The following is a 21,512-nucleotide window of genomic DNA, read 5'->3' as shown; positions in this document are numbered from 1 at the left end:
TGACCAGTGGTGTTTAGCATCTTTTCATGTGCTTATTGGTCACTTGTATATCTCATTTGGAGAATTGTCTATTCAATTCCTTTGCTTATATTTTAATTGCTTTTTTATCATTGTTTTTCTTTTTTTAGGTCCATGGTCCAGGAATCGAACCTGGATCTCCTGCATGGAAGGCGAGCATTCTACCACTGAACCATCTGTTGTACCCTTTATCATTGATTTTAAGAGTTGTTCATATAATCTAGATATAACTCCCTAGTCAGATCATGATTTGAAAATATTTTCACTCACTGAGATGTTGTTTCACTTTCCTGAGGGTGTCCTCTGAAGCACAAAATTTATTTTGATGAAGTCCAATTTATCTGTTTTTTCTTTGTATAAGTCTTTTAATGCTGCCGAATTTGATTTGCGAGTATTTTATTGAAGATTTTTACACATTAAAGATATTGGTCTGTCGAGCAGTCTCACCACCCTCCCCCTCTCTGTGTGGGACATGACTCCCAGGGGTGTGGACCTTCCTGACAATGTGGGACAGAAATCCTGGAATGAGCTGAGACTCAGCATCAAGGGACTGAGAAAAACCCTAGAATGAGCTGAGAATTAACATCAAGGGATTGAGAGAACCTTCTCGACCAAAGGGGGAAGAGTGAAATGAGACTAAGTGTCAATGGCTGAGAGATTCCAAACAGAGTCGAGAGGTTATCCTGGAGGTTATTCTTATGCATTAAGTAGATATCACCTTGTTGTTCAAGATGTAGTGGGGAGGCTGGAGGGAACTGCCTGAAAATGTAGAGATGTGTTCCAGTAGCCATGTTTCTTGATGATGATTGAACAATGATATAGCTTTCACAATGAGACTCTGTGAATGTGAAAACCTTGTGTCTGATGCTCTTTTTAGCTACTATATCAACAGAAGAGTAGAACATAGGGAATAAAAATAAATAATAGGAGGGAACAAATGTTAAAATAAATTTAATTTGAAATGCTAGTGGTAAATGAAAGCGAGGGGTAAGGGCTATGGTATGTATAAATCTTTTTTTCTCTATTATCATTTTATTTCTTTTTCTGTTGTCTTTTTATTTCTTTTTCTAAATCGATGCAAATGTTCTAAGAAATGATGAATATGCAACGATGTGATGATATTAAGAATTACTGATTTATATGTAGAATGGAATGATATCTTAATGTTCTGTTTGTTAATTTTTTTTTAATTAATAAAGTTAAAAAAAAAGACATTGGTCTGTAATTTTATTTCTTTTTTATTTGTAGTTTCTTTCTGTAGCTCTTGACAGGTGAGCCTGTCAACAGCCAGAGTTGGTACCTGGCTCTATGTGTCTTGGGGCACATCCCTTTTCAGTATTCTGAGTTGAGCCAATTCGAAAAGTCGCATGTTTTGTTTTGTTTTGCTTTGTTTTGTTTTTCACCAGCCCCACCTCCTGTCTGCCAGGAGAAATTCCAGGATTCCTTTCCTTCTTGCTCTCAGTTTACTTTGCTTGGAGCGTGTATTCAGTAGTCCACATTTGTTCATGAAAACCACAATTGGAGGGCATCACTCTCACTGGTGCAGTCAAGATGGAGGAGTATCCCAGGGATGCAAACCCCTGCCAATGTGGAACAGGACTCCTGGGATGAGCTGGGACATGGCATCAGGACTGAGAAAGACTTCTCGACCAAAAGGGGGAAGAGAGAAATGAGACAAAATAAAGTGTCAGTGGTTAAGAGATTTCAAAGAGAGTCAAGAGGTTATCCTGAAGATACCTCTTTTTACTTTATGGTGTATTGGAGTGGCTAGAGGGAACTGCCTGAAAATGGAGAGCTGTGTTCCAGTAGCCATGTTTCTTGATGACTGTATAATGATATAGTTTTCGTAATGTGACTGTGTGATTGTGAAGACCTTGTGTCTGAAGCTCCTTTTATCTAGGGTATGGACATATGAGTAAAAAATATGGGTAATAAATAAATAATTGGGGGAACAAATTTAAAATAAATTGAGAAGATTGAAATACTAGTGATCAATGAAAGGGAGTGGTAAGGGGTATAGAAAAAATAGGGGGAACAAAGGTTAAAATATATTGAGTAGATTGAAATACTAGTGGTCAATGAAAGGGCAGGGTGAGGGGTATGGCATGCATGAGTTTTTCCTTTGTTCTTTCTTTTGCTGGAGAGATGCAAATGTTAAAAAAAAATTATCATGGTGATTAATACACAACTATGTGATGATATTGTGAGTCACTGATTGTAACCATGTCAAGAAAGTTTGTGTGTCAAGAATGTCTGTATGTTTGTTCATTGTTTATAATAAAAATAAAAATAATTTTTTCAAAATAATTTGAGGTAAATCATTGACCAATTCTGAATTTTGAAATCCTTGGGTTATTCTGATGTAAGAAATAATTATTTTTGCATTTTCATGCAAAATGAATGACAGGATGTGTAAATTATAAATTATGTTCTTTGTGCCTCCACACATCTGTGTTCATTAGTGGAAAAGAGCTGATTATGGAACTTAGTTCAGAAGTTAAGAGCTTCTGCTCCTAAATCAAATTCCAACATGAAAAGGAATTTCAAATAAAGGTCTTCCTTCTTCTTTCACAGAAAAAAAAAAAAGATCAAGGGCTTGACCTTGGGAGTCCCTAATGTTTGAGACAGTATCAGGGGGTTCCCCAGTGGTAAAGCTTAATAGTTCCATATTTTTTCTCCCATCAACCATAAAAAACTTTTAGAACAAAGAATAGGGGAGCCTCTGTTTCTCTTTTTTTCCCTCCTTCCTTCCCTTAAAAATAAAAAAAAAAAAAAACTAAAGGTGCAGTTCACACATGATGCAGCCATTGCACTCTTGGGTACTCATACCAGAGAAATGAAAGTTTATATTTACACAAAACTCTATGCAGGAATGTTGAAAGGAAGAAAGGAAGGGAAAGAGAAAGCAAACAAGCTCAGGCTGACTTTATATTTCAAGTCAATAAAAGAGAAAAATGTAGTGCATGAGGGAGAAGCTGCCCGAGTCTCTTCACCACCCTTCCCCAGGGCCTGGTTTGAGTCATAGAAGGTGATTAAATGGCACACATTCTGATGTTGCCTGCCTGAAAAAAATCTAAAAGAAAAAACTAGGGGAGAATCTTCAGGATCTTGTATTTGGCAATGATTCTTAGACAGGACATCAATAGCATGAACAACAAAAAAAAGAACAGATTTCATCAAAAAAAAATTTAATTGTGCATCAAAAGGCATTATCAAGTGATAATTGTTTTATTTCAGTTATATGAAATATCTAGAATAAGCAAATTTATAGAGACTGAAAGTACATTAGAGGTTACCAAGGACTAGGGGTAAAGGGAATGGAGAGTTATTGCTCATGGGTACAGAGTTTCTGTTTGGGGTGATGAAAACGTTTTTTTAATGGACAGTGATGATGGTAGCTCAAACCTGTACATGTAATTAATTGTAAACTTAAAAATCATTAAAATGGAAAAATTTGTTGTTACAATAAAAAAGTTCAAAAAGATATTTTTGTATGTGGATGTATATGCATGTAAATTAATGATCATAGCATATACACTGGGAACTAAGTGGGTTTCACCAGTAGTAGAGGCAGAGCCTGTGAAGGAAATTTAAAATTTTGCTTTATAAACTTCTGAACTGTCTTTAAAAATGACTGTACAAATTATTCTTTCATTAATTGTGACAAATGTACCATGCTAATGCAAGGTGTTAATAGGGTAGCGTATGGGAGCTCTGTATTTTACACATGATTTTCTATAAACCTAAACTTCTCTAATTAAAAAAACAAAGCTTCCCTCCTCAAGAGAGGGTAATGGTTAAGGTACGATTTTCCAGGTTTAAATCCAGGCTTCCCTTCCTTTGTTGAACCCAGGCAAGAAAGTTGACCTCTCTATGCCTCAGTTGCCTCATTGGTAAATGGAAATAATCATAACAGTAAGGATTTTCGTGAGGACTTAATGAAATGGTGCAGGTAAAGCACTGGGCACAGTACCCAGCCACACAGTCAGTCCTCAGTAACTAAATATATGTGTTCCTGTATATGAACACTTGTTATGTTTATGGTGAAAGTCATATAAACCATACTGAGAAAATTTTTAAAAAGTGACTGAACAGGGTGCCGGGTGGTTCAGTGGTAGATTGCTCACCTTCCATGCAGGAGACCCAGGTTCAATTCCTGGACCAAGCACCGCTCCCACCCCACCCCCACCAAAAAAAAGACTGTACAGGCATGTCCATCCCTTGGGCACATCCACATTAACCTCTCTAATGTGTACCCTCTCTTTTAATAAACTCCTCATTTAATAAATTTTACTACTTATGCCTATTGGCCCTCTCATCTAAAAAGGAATGACTGTACATTCATATATTATTCATAAAATAAAATAATAAATTTACAAGCACTGAAGAAAAATAGGTTGTTGAGAGGTCACTCTACTCAGGGTTGCTCACTTTTTCAACTTTCACCCCTAGAGGCAGGTCTTCTGAGTTCTAGGAGCAATTTTACCTAGCCCCTAAATACTTAACTCAAAAATCTATCTCATCAACTTCTCACCAGTGTTTTCTAACTAAAAGAATATAAGGTGGGTTTTAAAAATTAAGCATTTGGTTTTTAAAATACTATTGTGTCTGTTCTTATTTTATCTTTATTGAAGTGGGTGAAATCAGCCTTATTCATTTCACATCTTGGGAAATTGATTTTAGAAGTGGTTTCTTCCATGAATTTATCTCCTTCTTCTTGGAACATTTCAGGATTTTCCAGAAGAATTACTCTGCCCTCAGACTCTACACACAACAATTATCACTGTACAAGATGGATACCGTTCTTGGTGGTAAGGGGTAAAAACTCTCAGGATATGATCATGTCACTTACTTCATTAAAAACTTCTGGATTGCCTCCAAACTCTGCTACTCAATTCATCAGATTCCCCCACATCTAGCACCAAGCATTCTTTCCAGTAAGCAATTCCACCATTCCTTACCATAAATCCCACCAGTTTGAGAACGGTGCTGAAGAACAAATACATAAAACCCCAAGTCCAAGACTTGGCTCCATGTCACCTTAGATCAGCTGATTTTCAAACATTTTGGTCTCGGGGCCCCACTATACTCTTGTAAATTGTTGACGACCCCAAAGAGTTTTTGTTTATGTCAGTTATATATCTACAATAGCAGAATTTAAAACCGAGCTTTTAAAATTATTAAATATAACTTATTAATGCATTAAAATAATGGATCCATTATATCACATATAAACATATTTTTATGAAAAAGCAGTAGATTTTACAAAGCAAAAAATTTAGAAAGCGGAGCTGGCATAGCTTTACATTTTTTGAAATCTCTTTAATGTTTAATAGATGAAAGCTAGATTCTCATACCTGCTTCTGCAATCAATCTGTTGTGATGTGTTATCTTAGTTGAAGTATATGAAGAAAACTCAGCCTCACAAAAATATTTAGTTGGAAAAAGGAGGAGTATGTTAACAGACTTTTCAGAAAATTGTGAATAGTCTTCTTTACTACTACACAAAAACTTAACAAGTGATAATTTTTTAAGGGTTAGCCACAATGTGGAATCTGAAACCATTATCAATGAATACTTCATACTCTGTGACAAACAAAAATCAATTTTAGGTAGATTGAGAACTTAAATGTGAAAACAAATTGAAAAATTAGTCAATGTAGCAAAACCTATTCACAATTTGGGGTTAGGGAAGTTCTTAGGATACAAAACTACACACCATAAAGGGAAAGACAAGCACATTTCATTAAACTAAAATTAAGAATCTTTGTTAAACACGCCACATAACAAAAAAATAATTTGTATCAAAGCATCACACCCCTAAAAAATCAATGGGGAAATGACAAATATTAGTTAAAAAAAAGCAGCAAAATATATGTACAGACACTTCCTATGGGGAAATTCAAAATAGTCAATAAAAATGAAAATATGCTCATTTTCACTGGTCAACATCAAAATACATATTAAAACTTCAATTAAATACTCTTTAATAACTACTCTAAAATACAACATACAAAAAACATACAATACAAAAATATAAAATACAAAGCAAAACTGAACATATGTAGAATCTCCAAAAAAGCAAAGTTCATTCTTTGGGAAACTAGTATATACATGCAATGGCAGACATGCAAGAATATTTATGACAGCATTATTCATAATGGGAAAATGTGTAAGCACCCTAAAGGGACCCATCCACCATAAAAGGGATAAATCAATTGTGGTATATTCATCCAAATGATCCTGTGTAGAAATTTAAAACTATAGCTACAGGCAATCCATAAATAAATCTCAAAAATACAATGTGAACAAAAGTATGTCATATGGGAAAATACAAACATACCATTCATATATCTTTTCCCATCTTAATTTTTAAAGTAACTCTTTATTTTGAAATAGTTTAAGAATCACAAGTTATAAAAATAGTATAGAGAAAGTAGTAAAATATTAAAAGTTGAGAAGCTAGGTACCTGGATTGGGAAGTCTATTGGCATTCTCCATATAGATTTTATATTATTTTTACTACTGTTTGCAACTTATTTCAAAATAAAATGTTTGAATAATAATAGAGCATTCCAGCACACCCTTCAACTAGCTTCTCTCCATGATAATATCTTAAAGACATTACATTTTCTAAACCAGGAGTCAAAGTTGGCACAATACTATTAACTAAAATAAACACTATTTATTTGGATTGCCATATGTACTCTTTTATGGGGGGGGTGAGGGTGAGGAGGTTACTACAGTTCTAAGAAATTTCATCACATGTGTAATTTAAGCAACCATCACCAAAATCAGAATACAGAACTGTTTCATCACCACAAGGAAACTGCCTCCTAACACCTAACAGTCACATCCTTCCTTCCCACCCCTGACAGGACGTTGCTATGCAATAAAAGCATGATTTTTTAAAAATCACATTTCATTTTGACAATGATCATTTAGGTGCTTCTGAGGTGAAGCGATCTGCTATCTCTTGACTTGGTGATGGATACAACTTTACCACTTTTTAACTGCATATATACATCTTTATCTCATCTTTTATATGGAGGCAATATTTCCAATTTTTTTAAAATAGAAAGTAAAAAGTGCAGAATAAAAAACACAAAGGTGGTAGAAATTAATCTAATACATTAGAAGGCACAATAAAAGTAACTAGCACACTGAGCAGGACTACGGGAGCATGCTGGAATTTCTGGTGTCTAGACCGAGGAACTGAGAGGCAGAAAGCTGGAGCCTGGTATGGAGGTGCCAAGCCTGTGGGAGTGCACAGACTGAGGAGCTGGGGGCTAGGAAGTAAGCCAAGCTGTGTTCCTTGGGTGCAATACCCTCACAGCGCAGCCCCATGACCGGTGACCCACCCCACACCCCGTGCACCTGAACCCACTCACCCACTCCCATTCCTTGTGCTCCAGGTGCTCCCACCCCACCAGCCCACAGTGCACGTACCTGCCCCACACCTCCACCCCAAGTGCAGCCCAACCCACCTCTCCTGAACCCGTCCCAAATACTACCACCCCCTCTGTGTTCCCTGCAGGCATTGGCCAGCACATAAAGGCTGCAGGCACTAACCTCCATACCTTGGCTACCTCTGCCCCCTGCCCATAGTGTTGCACAGCCTCATCCCACCCTACCCCATCTCCAGAGCTCTACGCATCCATTTACGGCATACCTAGGCCGACGCATGTGCACGGGCCCCCCATCACATCATTCAACTCTGGAACTGCACTTTATAGCAGCCCTAGAACCGCAAATGCAAACAGCTCTCAGCCATGCTTCCCAGCTCTGAGAAAGTGCTGACCTGCACAGTCAGGTTACATCTGCCCCTAATCCAGGAAGGTATAATGCCAACCTGCTGCCACAGCTCTATCCATGTGCACAAAGGGCCCCATGCCTTAGACCAGCACACACCAGGGTTATGCCCCCCAGACTGGTACATTGGCAGAGCTTCATCCTCCCTGGCCTCTGGGTGCCCACATTCACAAGCATCAGCATAATATCCCCAACTGGCACCTCTACCTGCCCTGAAACAAATCACTGCACTGAGTGCTCCACCTAGTACTCTGCTCCCTGCTGTACAACCATCTCACAAACACAAGGCCTTAGACTACTGAAAGAAATCAACTCCCAAAGTAAATCAATCAAGATATTTACATGCCACGAAGACAGCAGAAGAGCACTAAGCATATCACAATGCAGACAGATATAGCCCTGCCTAATGACCAAATTAAAACACCAGAGGAAACACAGATGTTGGAACAACTAATCAAAGATGTTCATACAACTCTACTTTTTTATTAAAATAAGTGGGATAGCAAATGACATAAAGGAGATCAAGAAGACAACAGAAAAGCATGAAGAGGAATTTGAAAGAATAAATAGAAAAACAGCAGACATCACAGAGATTAAAGACTGTTTACCAGTTAAAAAACATACTAGAGGCACATAATACCAGATTTGAAGAGACAGAAGAAAGAATGAATGATATAGAGGACAGGATAACTGACTTTGAAGACTCAAAATAGCAAATGGTGAAAAAGATGGAAAAAATTGAACTGGATCTCAGGGAAATGATAGACAAAACAAAGCACACAAATATAAGAATCATTGGTGTCCCAGAAGGATAAGAGAGGAGTGAAGGGCTAGGAAGAGTAGTTGAGGATATAATGAGGAGAAAGTTTCCAATTCTCATAAAGGACATAAATATATAAGTCAACGAAGCCCAACGAACTCCAAACAGAATAAATCCATATAGGCCTTCCCCAAGACACACACTAATCAGTGTGTCAATGTTGAAGAGAAGCAGAAAATCCTGAAAGCAGCAAGAGAAAAACAAGCTACTACATACGAGGGAAACCAAATAAGACTGAATCCAGACTACTCAACTAGCACCCTGGAGGTGAGAAGGCAGTGGTACGATATATTCAAGATCCTGAAAGAGAAAGACTTTCAACCAAGAATTCTGTACCCAACCAAATTAACCATCAAAACTGAGGGAGAGATGAAAGTTTTCACAGACAAAGAAGTCCTGAAAGAATCTGTCAACAACAGACCAGCCCTACAAGAAATACTAAAAGGAGTTCTGCCAGCTGAAAAAATAAGACAGGAGAGGGAGGTCTGGAAGAGGGCACAGAATTGAAGAGGACCACTAAGGGTAACTTAAAGAATACAAAGAGAAAGAGGGAAAATAATATATAGATCTGACAAATAAAACAAAAAAGATAAGATGGTGGATTCAAGAAATGCCTTTTCAGTAATAACTTTGAATGTTAACAGACTAAACTTACCAATTAAGAGATACAGATTGGCAGAATGGATTAAGAAACATAATCTAGCTATATACTGCTTACAAGATACTCATTTTAGACACAAGGATACAAGCAGATTGAAAGTGAAAGGATAGAAAAAGATTTTCCACACAAAGTTGTAACCAAAAGAAAGCAGGAGTAGCTATACTAATATCAGACAAAATAGACTTTAAATGTAAAGACCTCATAAGAGACAAAGAATGACACTATATACTAATTATAGGGTCAATTCACCAAGAAGATATAACAATCATAAATGTTTATACTCCCAATCATGGGGCCCCAAAGTACAAGAGATAGACATTGGCAAAACAGAAGGGAGTGACAGATGTTTCAACAATGATAGTAGGAGACTTCAATACACCACTCTTCTCTATAGACAGAACAACCAGACAGAAGATCAACAAGGATATACAGAAGTTAAATAACTTGATAAATGAATTAGACCTAACAGATACATATAGGTCACTGCACCCCAAAGCACAAGGATATACATTCTTCTCTAGTGCTCAAGGAATATTCTCCAGGATAGATTATATGCTGGGCACAAAACAGGTCTTTAGAAATTTAAAAACACTGAAATTATTCAAAGCACTTTTTCTGACCACAATGGGATGAAGCTGGATATGAATAACCACCAAAGAATGAGAGCATTCACAAATATATGGAGATTAAATAACACACTCTTAAACAACCAGTGGGTCAAAGTAGAAATTGCTAGAGGGATCAATAGCTATCTGAAGATGAATGAAAATGAGAATACAACTTATCAGAACTTATGGGATGTAGAAAAGGCTGTGCTGAGAGGGAAATTTATTGTCCTAAATGCCTATATTAACAAACAAGAAAAGAGCAAAAATTGAGGACTTAACAGCACACCTGGAGGAACTTGAGAAAGAACAGCAAACTAACCCCAAAGCAAACAGAAGAAGAGAAATAACAAAGCTTAAAGCAGAGATAAATCAATGGGAGAACAAAAGAACAATAGAAAGAATCAATAAAACCAAAAGTTGGTTCTTTGAGAAAATCAAGTTGATAGGCCACTAGCAAGACTGACAAAGAGAAAAAGAGAGGATGCAAATAAACAAAATCAGAAATGATAAGGGGTGCATTACCACAGAACCTGAAGAAATAAATTATAAGAGGATACTATGAACACCCATACACCAACAAACCAGACAACTTAGATGAAATGGACAAATTCCTGGAGACATACAAACAAGCTACACTGACTCAGGAAGAAATAGAAGATCTCAGCAAACCAATTACAAATAAAGAGATTCAATCAGTCATCAAAAATCTTCCTACAAAGAAAAGCCCAGGGCCAGATGGCTTCATACGGTAATTTTCTCAAACATTCCAAAAAGAACTAACACCAATCCTGCTCAAACTTTTCCAAAAAATTGAGGAAAAAGGAACTCTACCTAACTTATTTTATTAAGCTAATATCATTCTAATACCAAAACTGGGTAAAGATGTTATCAGAAAGGAAAACTATAAGCCAATCTCCCTAATGAACATAGATGCAAAAATTCTCAATAAAATATTAGCAAACAGAATCCAACAGCACATCAAAAGAATTATACACCATGACCAAGCAGGGTTTATACAAGGAATGCAAGGATGGTTCAACGCAAGAAAATCAACTAATGTAATACAGGACATTAACAAACCGAAAGGGAAAAAATCACATGAGCATCCTGATTGATGCTGAAAAAGCATTTGACAATATTCAGCATACTTTTCTAATAAAAACACTCTAAAAGATAGGAATTAAAGGTAATTATCTCAATATGATAAAAGGAATATATGAAAAACTGTTAGCCAGCATTGTACTCAATGGAGATACAGAAAGCCTTCCCCCTAAGATTGGGAACAAGACAAGCATGCCCACTGTCACCACTATTGTTCAACATTGTGCTAGCAGTTCTAGATAGAGAAATCAGGCAGGACACAAAAATAAAAAGGCATCCAAATTGGAAAAGGAAGAAATCAAAGTCTCATTATTTGCAGATGATATGATTCTATACTTGGCAGATCCTGAGAAACCTACAGCAAAGTTAATAAACAAATTCAGAAAGGTGGCAGGATTTAAAATTAATGTGCAAAAATCAGTAACATTTCTACACACAAGTAATGATCTAGCTGAGGAGTTCAGTTAAGGGAAAAATTTCACTCAAAATAGCAACTTAAAGAATCAAGTACTTAGGAATGAATTTAACTAGGGACACAAAGGACTTGTACATAGAGAACTACATAACATTGTTAAAAGAAATCAAAGGAGATCTAAATAGGTGGAAAGACATTCCCTTCTCATGGATAGGAAGGCTAAATATAGTTAAGATGTCAATTCTCCCCAAATTGATCTACAGATTCAGTACCAATCAAAATTCCAGCAACCTACTTTGAAGATTTGGAAAAGCTAATTACCAAATTCATCTGGAAGGGAAAGAGATCACAAATAGCTATGAGCATCCTAAAAAAGAAGAATGAAGTGGGAGGATTAACGCTCCCTGACTTTAAAGCCTATTATAAAGCCACAGTGGTCAAAGTAGTATGGGACTGGCACAAAGATAGAAGCATTGACCAATAGAATCAAATCAAGTGTGCAGAAATAGACCACCAAATACATGATCAATTGATTTTGACAAGGCCCCCAAATCCTCTGAACTGGGACAAAATAGTCTTTTCAATAACTAGGCATGGAAGAACTGGATATCAATAGGCAAAAGAATGAAAGAGGACCCCTATCTTTCACCCTGCACAAAAAATAACTCAAAGTGGATCAAACACCTAACTATAAGAACTAGCACCATAAAGCTTCTAGAAGAAAATATAGGGAAACATCTTCAAGACCTAGCAATAGGAGGTACTTTCCTAAACTTTACACCCAAAGCACAAGCAACAAAAGAAAAAAATAGATAAATGAGAACTCCTCAAAATCAAACATTTCTAATAAAAAAAAATGTTTCTGCACATCAAAAGACTTTGGCAAAAAGGTGAAGAGGCAGCCAACTCAATGGGAGAAAATATTTGGAAATCACATACAGGACAAAGGTTCGATTTCCTGTATGAAATCATATAACTCAAAAAAAAAAAAAAAAAAGAACAACCCAATTATAAAATGGGCTAAATATATGAAAAGACATTTTTCCAAAGAGCAAATAAATATACATGGCTCAAAAACACATGAAGAGATGCTCATTTTCATTGGCTATACGGGAAATGCAGATCAGGACTACAATGAGATACCACCTCACACCTATAAGCATGGCTGCTATTAAACAAACAGGAAACTATAAATGTTGGAGAGGATGTGGAGAAACTATGACACTTATGCACTGCTAGTGGGAATATATAATGGTGCAGCCACTATGGAAGACTGTTCGGAAGTTCCTCAGGAAACTAAATATTGAGTTGCCCTATGACCCAGCAATAGCACTACTTGGTACATATCCAGAAGAGCTGAAAACAAGGACACAAACAGACATTTGCATAACTATATTCATAACAGCATTATTCGCAATTGCCAAAAGATGGAAATAAACCAAACGCCCATCGACAAATGAGTGGATCAACAAAATGTGGTATGTACATACAATGGAATATTATGCAGCATTAGACAAAATGACGTCCTGAAGCACATAACAAGACAGACGAGCCCTGAGGACATAATGATGAGTGAAATTAGCAAGACACAAAAGGAAAGATACTGTATGATTCCACTTTTATGACTAGCATAAAGGTATAATCAGAGGCTTATGAAACATAATAGAAGGGACTTGGAGATACATAGAAGTTAGAGGTGGGTAAACCATTAGCTAATGAGATTGAACTCCGATCTAAGGGAATAGATAGGAGTGAAGGGGGTTCTCTAGTGGATCTATAAGTATATTACCATATTGAAGATGAACAAGATTGAAAGGGGATGTGTCCCACTGATTAATACTAGAAATACGAATTAGTTCTCTCAAGAATTACTTCAAAGTTATGATTTTTGTATAAAGAGTGTTTAAGTCCAGGGTACAGGGAGAAAACTGCTATTGCATGCTATGAGCTATGTTCAAAAGGAAACCATCAGCACTACCACAGCAACAGCAGAGGTAAATAATGGGGGGGGAGGGGCAAGAGTTAAGAGGAGGTTTAGATTTCCTATTTGGTGAGGGTGTGTTTATTGGTTTTCTTTCTCTTGAGAACAATGAAATTATCTAAAATTGGGAGTGTTGATGGACTCCGGACTTTGGGCCCTCTACAAGACGCCTGATGAATGCAGGTGGCTGAAAGATGCACTGGCGGGGAAGTAGATTGGCGAAGGATGGTGTATACTTATGAACGAAGTTTGTGCTGTTACAAAAATGAACAAAATCTTGAGGCATGAAACGATGTGAATGAACATGTGGGACATTTGGTGAGACAAAATAAGCCAGAAACAAAAGAACAAGAACGGCATGGTGACCTTTAGAAACTGCTTATAAGAAAACAGGAGCCTAGATTGTAAGCTTTCAGAGCAGACATAGTAAGTCCAGAGTGGTGATTATTTCTGGATTTTGAGAGGCTGTTTTATATATATAACCTGATATTTAAAGATGAGAACAAAGCCAAATAGGTTGGGGTTAAAGTAATTCAGAATATAGGAGTAAGGAAGACAGTGTCTATATTTGAGAATCACACATACTCTTTGACACCAATGGAAGAAAGTTTTATTTGGTCTGGAAGTGAAACTTTCTGTAGTGCATAATCTAATTCAACCTATCTTTATAGCTCATTTGAACAACTGAAACACAGGGAGCACAGAAAAAGAGATCCTTTAATCCTGTATAGATTATCATGATGCCTGGATACATCCTAGAGTTTATTAACCAGATAATCAGAAAGTATTGGCAAAGTCCCCTGAGGGATGAGACAAAGAATATGGAACTGTTAAACCTTACCATCAGGGAATCCCCTGTTACTGTGTTAAACTTCAGGGACACCCAAATCAATAGGCCATGCCCTCAAACATGAAGCTAACTCTTGTGAAACTCAGGTAGTAGTGGAGAAACTTAGACCACCTATAGACATGCCTAAGAGTTACTTCAGGAGGACCTCTTTTGTTGCTCGGATGTGGCCTCAGTCTCTCTAAGCCCCACTCTGCAAGTGAAACCATCGCCCTCCCCACTACATGAGACATGATATCCAGGTGTGAAAGTTTCCCTGGTGACATAAGAGAGGACTCCCAGGGATGATTCCAGACCTGGCACTATGGGATCAACAATTCCATCCTGACCAAAAGGGGGAAAAGAAGTGTAATTAATAAAGTATCAGTGGCAGAGTTCAAATAGAGTTGAGAGGCTACTCTGGAGGTTGCTCTTATGCAAGCTTTGGTTAGACCTTGCCACCTATCATAACCTGCCAACCCCCAACCAGGACCATTCCAGCCAACCCTAAAGAATACTTAATACAATAGATAAGATTCCACAAGGGTTCCATGCACTAGAGTAACTTTCCAGAAACCTACAACCTCCAGATAGGTTCCTGGTCTAGATCTAAAGTTCTGAAACCTAGCCCAGCCTCTCCAGAACATCAGATAGTTCCATCTCCCTACCCCATGTAAGTGACAGACCCCTCCAATATGAAAAATTTAGAATTGCCATAGCCCAAACACCCCTAAAGAGAGGGATGGAAATATCAAAGGTGATGGTGGAGTTATACAGAGGTGATAGGATTTAACAAATGAATATGAATACTGAATCACTGATATTTTAGTCTCCAGTATTTTAGAGCAGATAGGAGTAAATACCTAAAATTGTGAAATTATAACCCATGTCAAGCTCTGAAATATGTTCTACAACTAACTGTGGTGCTGTGCTTTTAAATTTATAGACTTTTTGTATATATGCTATTCTTCACAAAAAAAGAAGGAAAAAAAGTCGACTGTGATGATAAAAAAAAAATATTTAAGCCCTCTAGCCTCCTATATTCTGCAGCAGCTAGAAGGAAAAATATGAGAGGATCACATGGTAATCCATGACAAACTCTGGGATCTGTTCTGTAACTACTTGTTCAAGAGTGTTTTGGAAACTACTGCTTTTTTTATTTCTTCCCTTTGTATATATGTTATACTATACAAGAAAAAGTTAAAAATCAAATATATATATAAAGCATCTAGATTGTTTGCAAATTAAGGCTTGCAAATTGAGATTGGATCCAACTAAACCATAAATACACAAAAAAGTTTAAATGAAGATGGGAAAAGATAAAAGAAATACTAACAAAAGTAAACTGATATGGCTTTACCAATATAAAGCAAAATAGACCCTTTAGAATATCATTCTCCTTCCTGTCTCCAATTTGTATTCTCCTAAACTCATTTCAATCAGGATTTTGCAGACAACAGGCTGCACAACCACCTTTCACAAGGTCATCATTGGCTTCTTGATGATCAATCAAGAAAGAAAGAAAGGAAGGGCCAAGGGGAGCAGGGTGGATCTCTGTACAACTCCAGGAAAGTTTGGGCCAGGCTGAAAGAGGGTTACTGAGCTCTGACCCCGACTAGAAGAGTCCTGCAACCCACAGGAGTGGGCTTGCTCTACTCCTGCCAAGTTTAAGCAATTCTAGGAGCAACCTCAGCATATCCACCCTAACGGCTTCCAAGGACAACAACCAGGGCCACCAGCCAAAAAGGCCCCGGCAATTCAGATGGGCAGGTTCTCAAGGCCACCACACAAGCAGGGACTGTACTTAATTAGGAGTAATAACAACTTCCTCATAACTCCCCTACCCTAAAACTAAAAAGGGAACTCATTTTTAAATGTTTCTTTTACTCATCTAATGTGAACCCAGAAATAACACTTTAGCGTTGGTGCAGCCACTCAAAAAGGTTTCTGGGAAGCAACGAGCCTCTATTTTGGCTGCACCATCCTTATCTGCAGTCTCTGACTTCTAGTCTCAAGGTACCTCCTCCCAATTTCAAGGCATTGCATCCAACTCCCAGGTAGAAAGGGGGAAGGGCCAAGAGCAAAAACAAAGATAGCAAGCAATGGGATTGTCCTTTTTTCTAGAGCTTTCCCAGAAGCCACACGAGTGGCTCTACCTACCTGTGGTTGGCCAGGATGGTGGGGCATGACTTCTCATTTATTCAAGGAAGACTAAGAGACAGAAACTTTTTTAACCATGTACATAGACAAGTTGAGCAAAGCCTGGGTTCTTACGGGTAAAGAAGTGACAGCAGTAGAGCCCACTTTCTACATACTAGGCCAGAGAGAAAGTCCCAACAAATGCCAAAGAATGCACATCATAAAGATCACTGACTCTGATCACACAGTAACCAGGTGAGAAATGAAAGCCAAGGTGAACTGCACCTTGAAATACACACTCCTAAAAACCCATGAGTCCAAACAAGTGATCAGAGAGGAAATGTGAGCCCTGCAGAACTGAACCATACTAAAAACAGAACCGATCACAACTACTCTGATGTAGTTAAGAGGGTATTTAGAGGGGTATTTATGGCCTCACATATCTACATTATGAAAGAAAAAATGAAAATCAGTGTGCTACGGGTCCATGGTAGAGATGCAGCAGGGACAAAGGCATTTTTACATTCACAACGGTGACATGGTCTCTCTCTCCCAGAATGCATTATCTTGCACATGTTAAGGCAAGATCCAAACCTGCAGGCTTTCCTATGTCCATGTCCATGTCCTACAGGGGTTTTCTTCCAGGGTTTCCTCACATGTGCTCATCAAGGCTTTCGTACCTTCCTAATATGACCATTTATTCTGAGGCAGACCATTCCTGCCCTGTCATTTCGAGTTGAATAAAGTGATCGTTCTGCCAGAAGGGTCAATTTATTCTCTCTTTTCACAGGACTACTTATATGAGATTTTTTTAAATAATTTTTTAAAAATTTTACTTAAAAAATTTTAAACATAAAATCATATTTCAAATCCTTAACAAAGGCCATTTATGAGATGGGCAAATTTTGAATACAGATTGTGTGCTGGGTATCATTATGTTATATTAATGTTAACTTTCTAGAGTTTATTAAGGAAAAAATTTTTATTAAGGAGGTCAATGTATTTCAGGAGACAATTCTCTGCGCATACCTCACATTTCTTTGTGTTTTGCAAGAAAAGGAACTGGCTGCCTTTGTTAGCAACTAATCTTTTCAAGGCTGTTGTATAGCAGAGTTGGGAACAGATCTGTTTGCTGTCCAGCATGATAAAGATAATACCTCACTGGGGCAGAGTATGGACAGGTTTGTTTGCAGTCCCTTAGAAAAAATTGGGGTTTCCTAAATTTGGAGTTCCTTGGCTGTGAGGCAAACTGAATGCAGGTGCAGCACCCACCTGGGGTGCTTTCGTCACCCTGTGGGACTTGATGCCCATATGGAACCATGAGAAACAAGAAGCTCATGCTGACTGCTGTGATGTAATAAAAGTCCTTGGTCTCTGACCCAGGAGTCTTTTGCCAAAATCCATGAAATTGTGGGAGGCTAATTATTAAAACTTGTAAATGAGAACAAAGCTCAGCTCTTTCAGTTACTGACAATGTTCTTGTTCTTGGGATAAAGTATTTAGGGGTGAAGTCTCAAGCCGGCAATGGCTCGTCAAAAAAAAAAAGTAAACATATGCAAAGAAAGATGTAAACACCAGTCATAAAAGGTTTATAAGTGGTGAATCTAGGTGAAGGCATGGAGCTGGGGAAACATTTCACAACTAATTTTATGAGGCTAGCATATCCTTGATACAAAAATAAATAAAAAGGGCAGCATGCAAAAGAAAAATTACTAAAAAGTACAAAAATCCTATCCAGCATGTGTGATAGATATGTTATAGCTTAGCCAGGAATGCAAGGCTAATTTCATGTTAGAAAATCAATAAAGTAATTTGCCTAAAATGGTCTTTAAAAAGTCACATTTATTCATTCATTCAACAAACACTTAGTGCCTAACATGGGCTGTGCTATTGTTTCAGGGATTTCTGAAATACCTTATCTGAGCACAGAGGATCATCTCAGAGGAAGCAGAAAAAAAACCATTTGATAAAATTCAACATCCATTCCTAAGAAAAACTCCTAACACCCAGGAAAAGAAGGGAACTTCCTTCTCCTTCTGACATAGATACCTACAAAAATGTTACATTGTACATCAAACTTATAAGTGAAATATGAAAAAGATTTCCCCTTTAAGATCAGCAAGAGATAAGAGTGCCTAAGGGGTCAAGCCCCAGTTAGGAAACAAAAGCATATGAAGAAAGGTATGAGGATTAAAAAGGAGCAAACAAAATCTGTCTATATTTACAGGTGATGACTATCTGTAGAAAATTCTAAAGAATCTACACAACAAGTCATTAGAGTAAGAGCATAGCATGGCTGCCACATGCAAACCTGAACATACTAAGAAATCTCTAGCTGGATCAGCAGGATATATACACGTCTAGGACTTCTTCACAGACTCTACTCCTTTGATCAGTTTGCAGAAGTGTCCAAAGCCTATGAAAGAAAACCATTCAATATCTCACAGAGAGTCCAAAAAGACTTCCGAAGAGCACAAGGAGAAGAACCAAATGGAAAAGCCCAGCACAGAGATTTTTTAGTAAAAAGATAAAGACCCTGAAATCGCCAAGCCAAACACATATGGTCTGACTCCAAAAAGATGAGTTAGAAAAAAATAAAGAGTAAAACACTCTTTAGAGGATTCATCCGCTCCAAAGAGCATTCACCAAGTGAACTCCCACACTGTTTGAGAAAATATATTGCTACTGTCCCCTAAGAGCAATGCCAAAATTGTCAGGATGATTTCAAAGCTGACTACCATGAATATATTCCATCTCAGTGATTTATCTAAATTTATCAGACTGGATGCAAATGAAAGCACCTTTTTAGTGAGGTACAGTTTATATATCATAAAATGCATCCAATTTAAGTGTACAATTCAAAGGATTTTCAGTAAATTTATTATATTCCAGTCCTGTAACATTGCCATTAGCCCAACAAGATCCTTTATGACTATTTATGATTAAACCCATTGCCACCTCCAGTACCAGCCAACTGCTAACCTGCTGTCCCTATGAATTAACCATTTCATATAAATGGAATCATATATGATCCTTTGTGACCGGCTTCTTAGCATAATTTTTTCAAGTTTGATCCATGTTTTAGCATGTGTCAGAATTCACTTCTGACAAATAATATTTCATTGTATGGATATACCACATTTTGGTTATCCATTTATCAGTTGACGGACATTTGGGTGGTGTTAGCCAAAAGGTTATTACACATAATGCTATGAAGAATCGCATGCAAACGTGAAGATATACATTTTCATTCCTCCAAGGTCCATATCTAGGGGTGGAATTGCTGAGTCAAATGATAAGTTTATGTGTTTTAAGAAACTGACAAACTGTTTTCTAAAGCAGCTGTACCACTCTACACTCTCAACAGCAATGTTATGTCCCATGCAGCTGCTTTCTTCTGGTTTCTTTTTTCCCTCAAGACTCATGTTTGTCAATAGAAATAATTTTTAGGTATTGGGGATTCTGTGTCCACACTTTAAAGTCGTGTGTGTACTTTAAAAAAAAAAGTAGGTGTAAAGTAAAATACTTTTGGAAAACAAGAACCTCTTTTTTGACATTTCTTAGTGCAAAGTCTTTGCAGCAAAACAAAGACTAGCCAGCCCAGCAGCTGTTTTTGGAAATAGTTACTGGCACAGAGCCACGGCCATTCGTTTTATGTACTACCTGTGGCTGCTCAATGCTATCACCCACTAAGCCAAAAATATTTTCTTTCCGGTCCTTTCCAGAAAAAGCTTGCTGGCCCCTGCTTTAAGTGGTAGGAGGCTTAGAAGTTTGCACAAAATACAAAAAGAGTTATGACTTCCTTTTGGAGGGTAACAAATGGAAAGACATAAACCAGGCTGAACATGATATAGAAAATTTAAATTAGCCCTGAAAGTTAAACCCTAAAGGTGTTTGTAGTCCTGACTGGGAAGCACCCTGCTGGTTACCGGTCACGTGGAAGTGGGCATGGATGGAGGGGGAAGAAGCCACTATTCTTAGCAGGTTCTTCATTCAGGTTAAAGCATGGACCAGACTTACTGTCTGTTTATTTCCTGTAAGATTGCTGCTTCTATTATGGAAGACAAAAGCATTTCCATTTCCACAGTTCACAGCTTTATTAACGTTGGGCAAAATCACAATGTAAGGTGATAGAAATATTCTGTCTGCAGTGGGTGCTAATTAGAGGGGTGTACACACATCAAATCTCATCAACCTGTACAGGTGCAATTTAATGTATGTAAATTGGCATGGGGCAAAAGGTTAAAATTAAAATAGATTCCAAAAGGCTATTGCTCGTATGAAATGTGTCCTTAAAAGATCTCTTTTTTGGTCTTGGATAGAGGGAATATAAAAAGACAGATATTTTAGAGAGATTTCTCTACACAACCCTGGAATTCATCAAACACCACAAACTGCTGTTTCATGGTGTTCCTCTGAGCATTATACTCTTTTAAGAGCATTCATTCCACTGAGTATTACACTTTTTTTAAGAGCATTCACCCATTCCAGAGAGCATTTGAACTACAGATTTGATTTAAATTATCCTTTATCTTATCAAGTGGGAATGGAACATCAGTTCTGTAGTCAAAGATTCTAATTGTAGAGTCTTACCATGTTTGTTCTTTTCAAAGTGCTGCTCATTGAAAAGAAAAATACTAATCACAAATTTGTTCAGAAATGTTCGATAAACCTTAGAATTCTCAATAAGCATTCTTCTCTAACACCCCAAAAAAATGAAGTATGTATTTACAAAGGAAAATTAGTCTTCACTTATTAGCATCTAGAAAATAACATTTCAAAAATGCCATTTGTAATAACAAGAAACGTATCAAATATCTTGGAAGATATTTCACAAGAAATGCACCAGACCTTATGGAAAATACAAAACTTTACAGAACACCTAAATTAATGCAGCACTTGAATTCACAGACTGAAAGACATAACATAAAAATGCCAATTCTACAGGTACTGACACCACGTAAATCCAGATCAAGGGCCAAAGTGATTTTTTGTGGAACTTCGCAAGCTTATTATTAAATTTATACAGAGAAATAGGTCAAGAAGATACAAGAAAGTCCCTTCTGAAGAAGTGGCACGGATCTGCTCTCTCAAATATTAAAACATCTATAGTATAAATAGAAACAGAATA

General features: G+C 37.3%; 1 long non-coding RNA gene across 7 annotated transcripts in view; it reads right to left on the bottom strand.

The window, feature by feature from the left end:
* Window positions 1-1,229: 1,229 nt before the first annotated feature.
* The window catches only part of LOC143650741 (uncharacterized), a 50,939-nt gene continuing 30,656 nt past the window's right edge, over window positions 1,230-21,512 (bottom strand). For all 7 annotated transcript variants that reach the window (XR_013159656.1, XR_013159660.1, XR_013159658.1 and 4 more), the window contains one exon: window positions 1,230-1,659. This is a non-coding gene — a long non-coding RNA (uncharacterized LOC143650741). The remainder of the gene's footprint in view (window positions 1,660-21,512) is intronic.

The sequence above is a fragment of the Tamandua tetradactyla genome, chromosome 11 (assembly GCF_023851605.1).
Source record: "Tamandua tetradactyla isolate mTamTet1 chromosome 11, mTamTet1.pri, whole genome shotgun sequence".
In the NCBI taxonomy this organism is placed as follows: Eukaryota; Metazoa; Chordata; class Mammalia; order Pilosa; family Myrmecophagidae; genus Tamandua; species Tamandua tetradactyla.
Note: the sequence above shows the minus strand (reverse complement) of the source record. Positions and strands in the feature narration are given on the sequence as shown.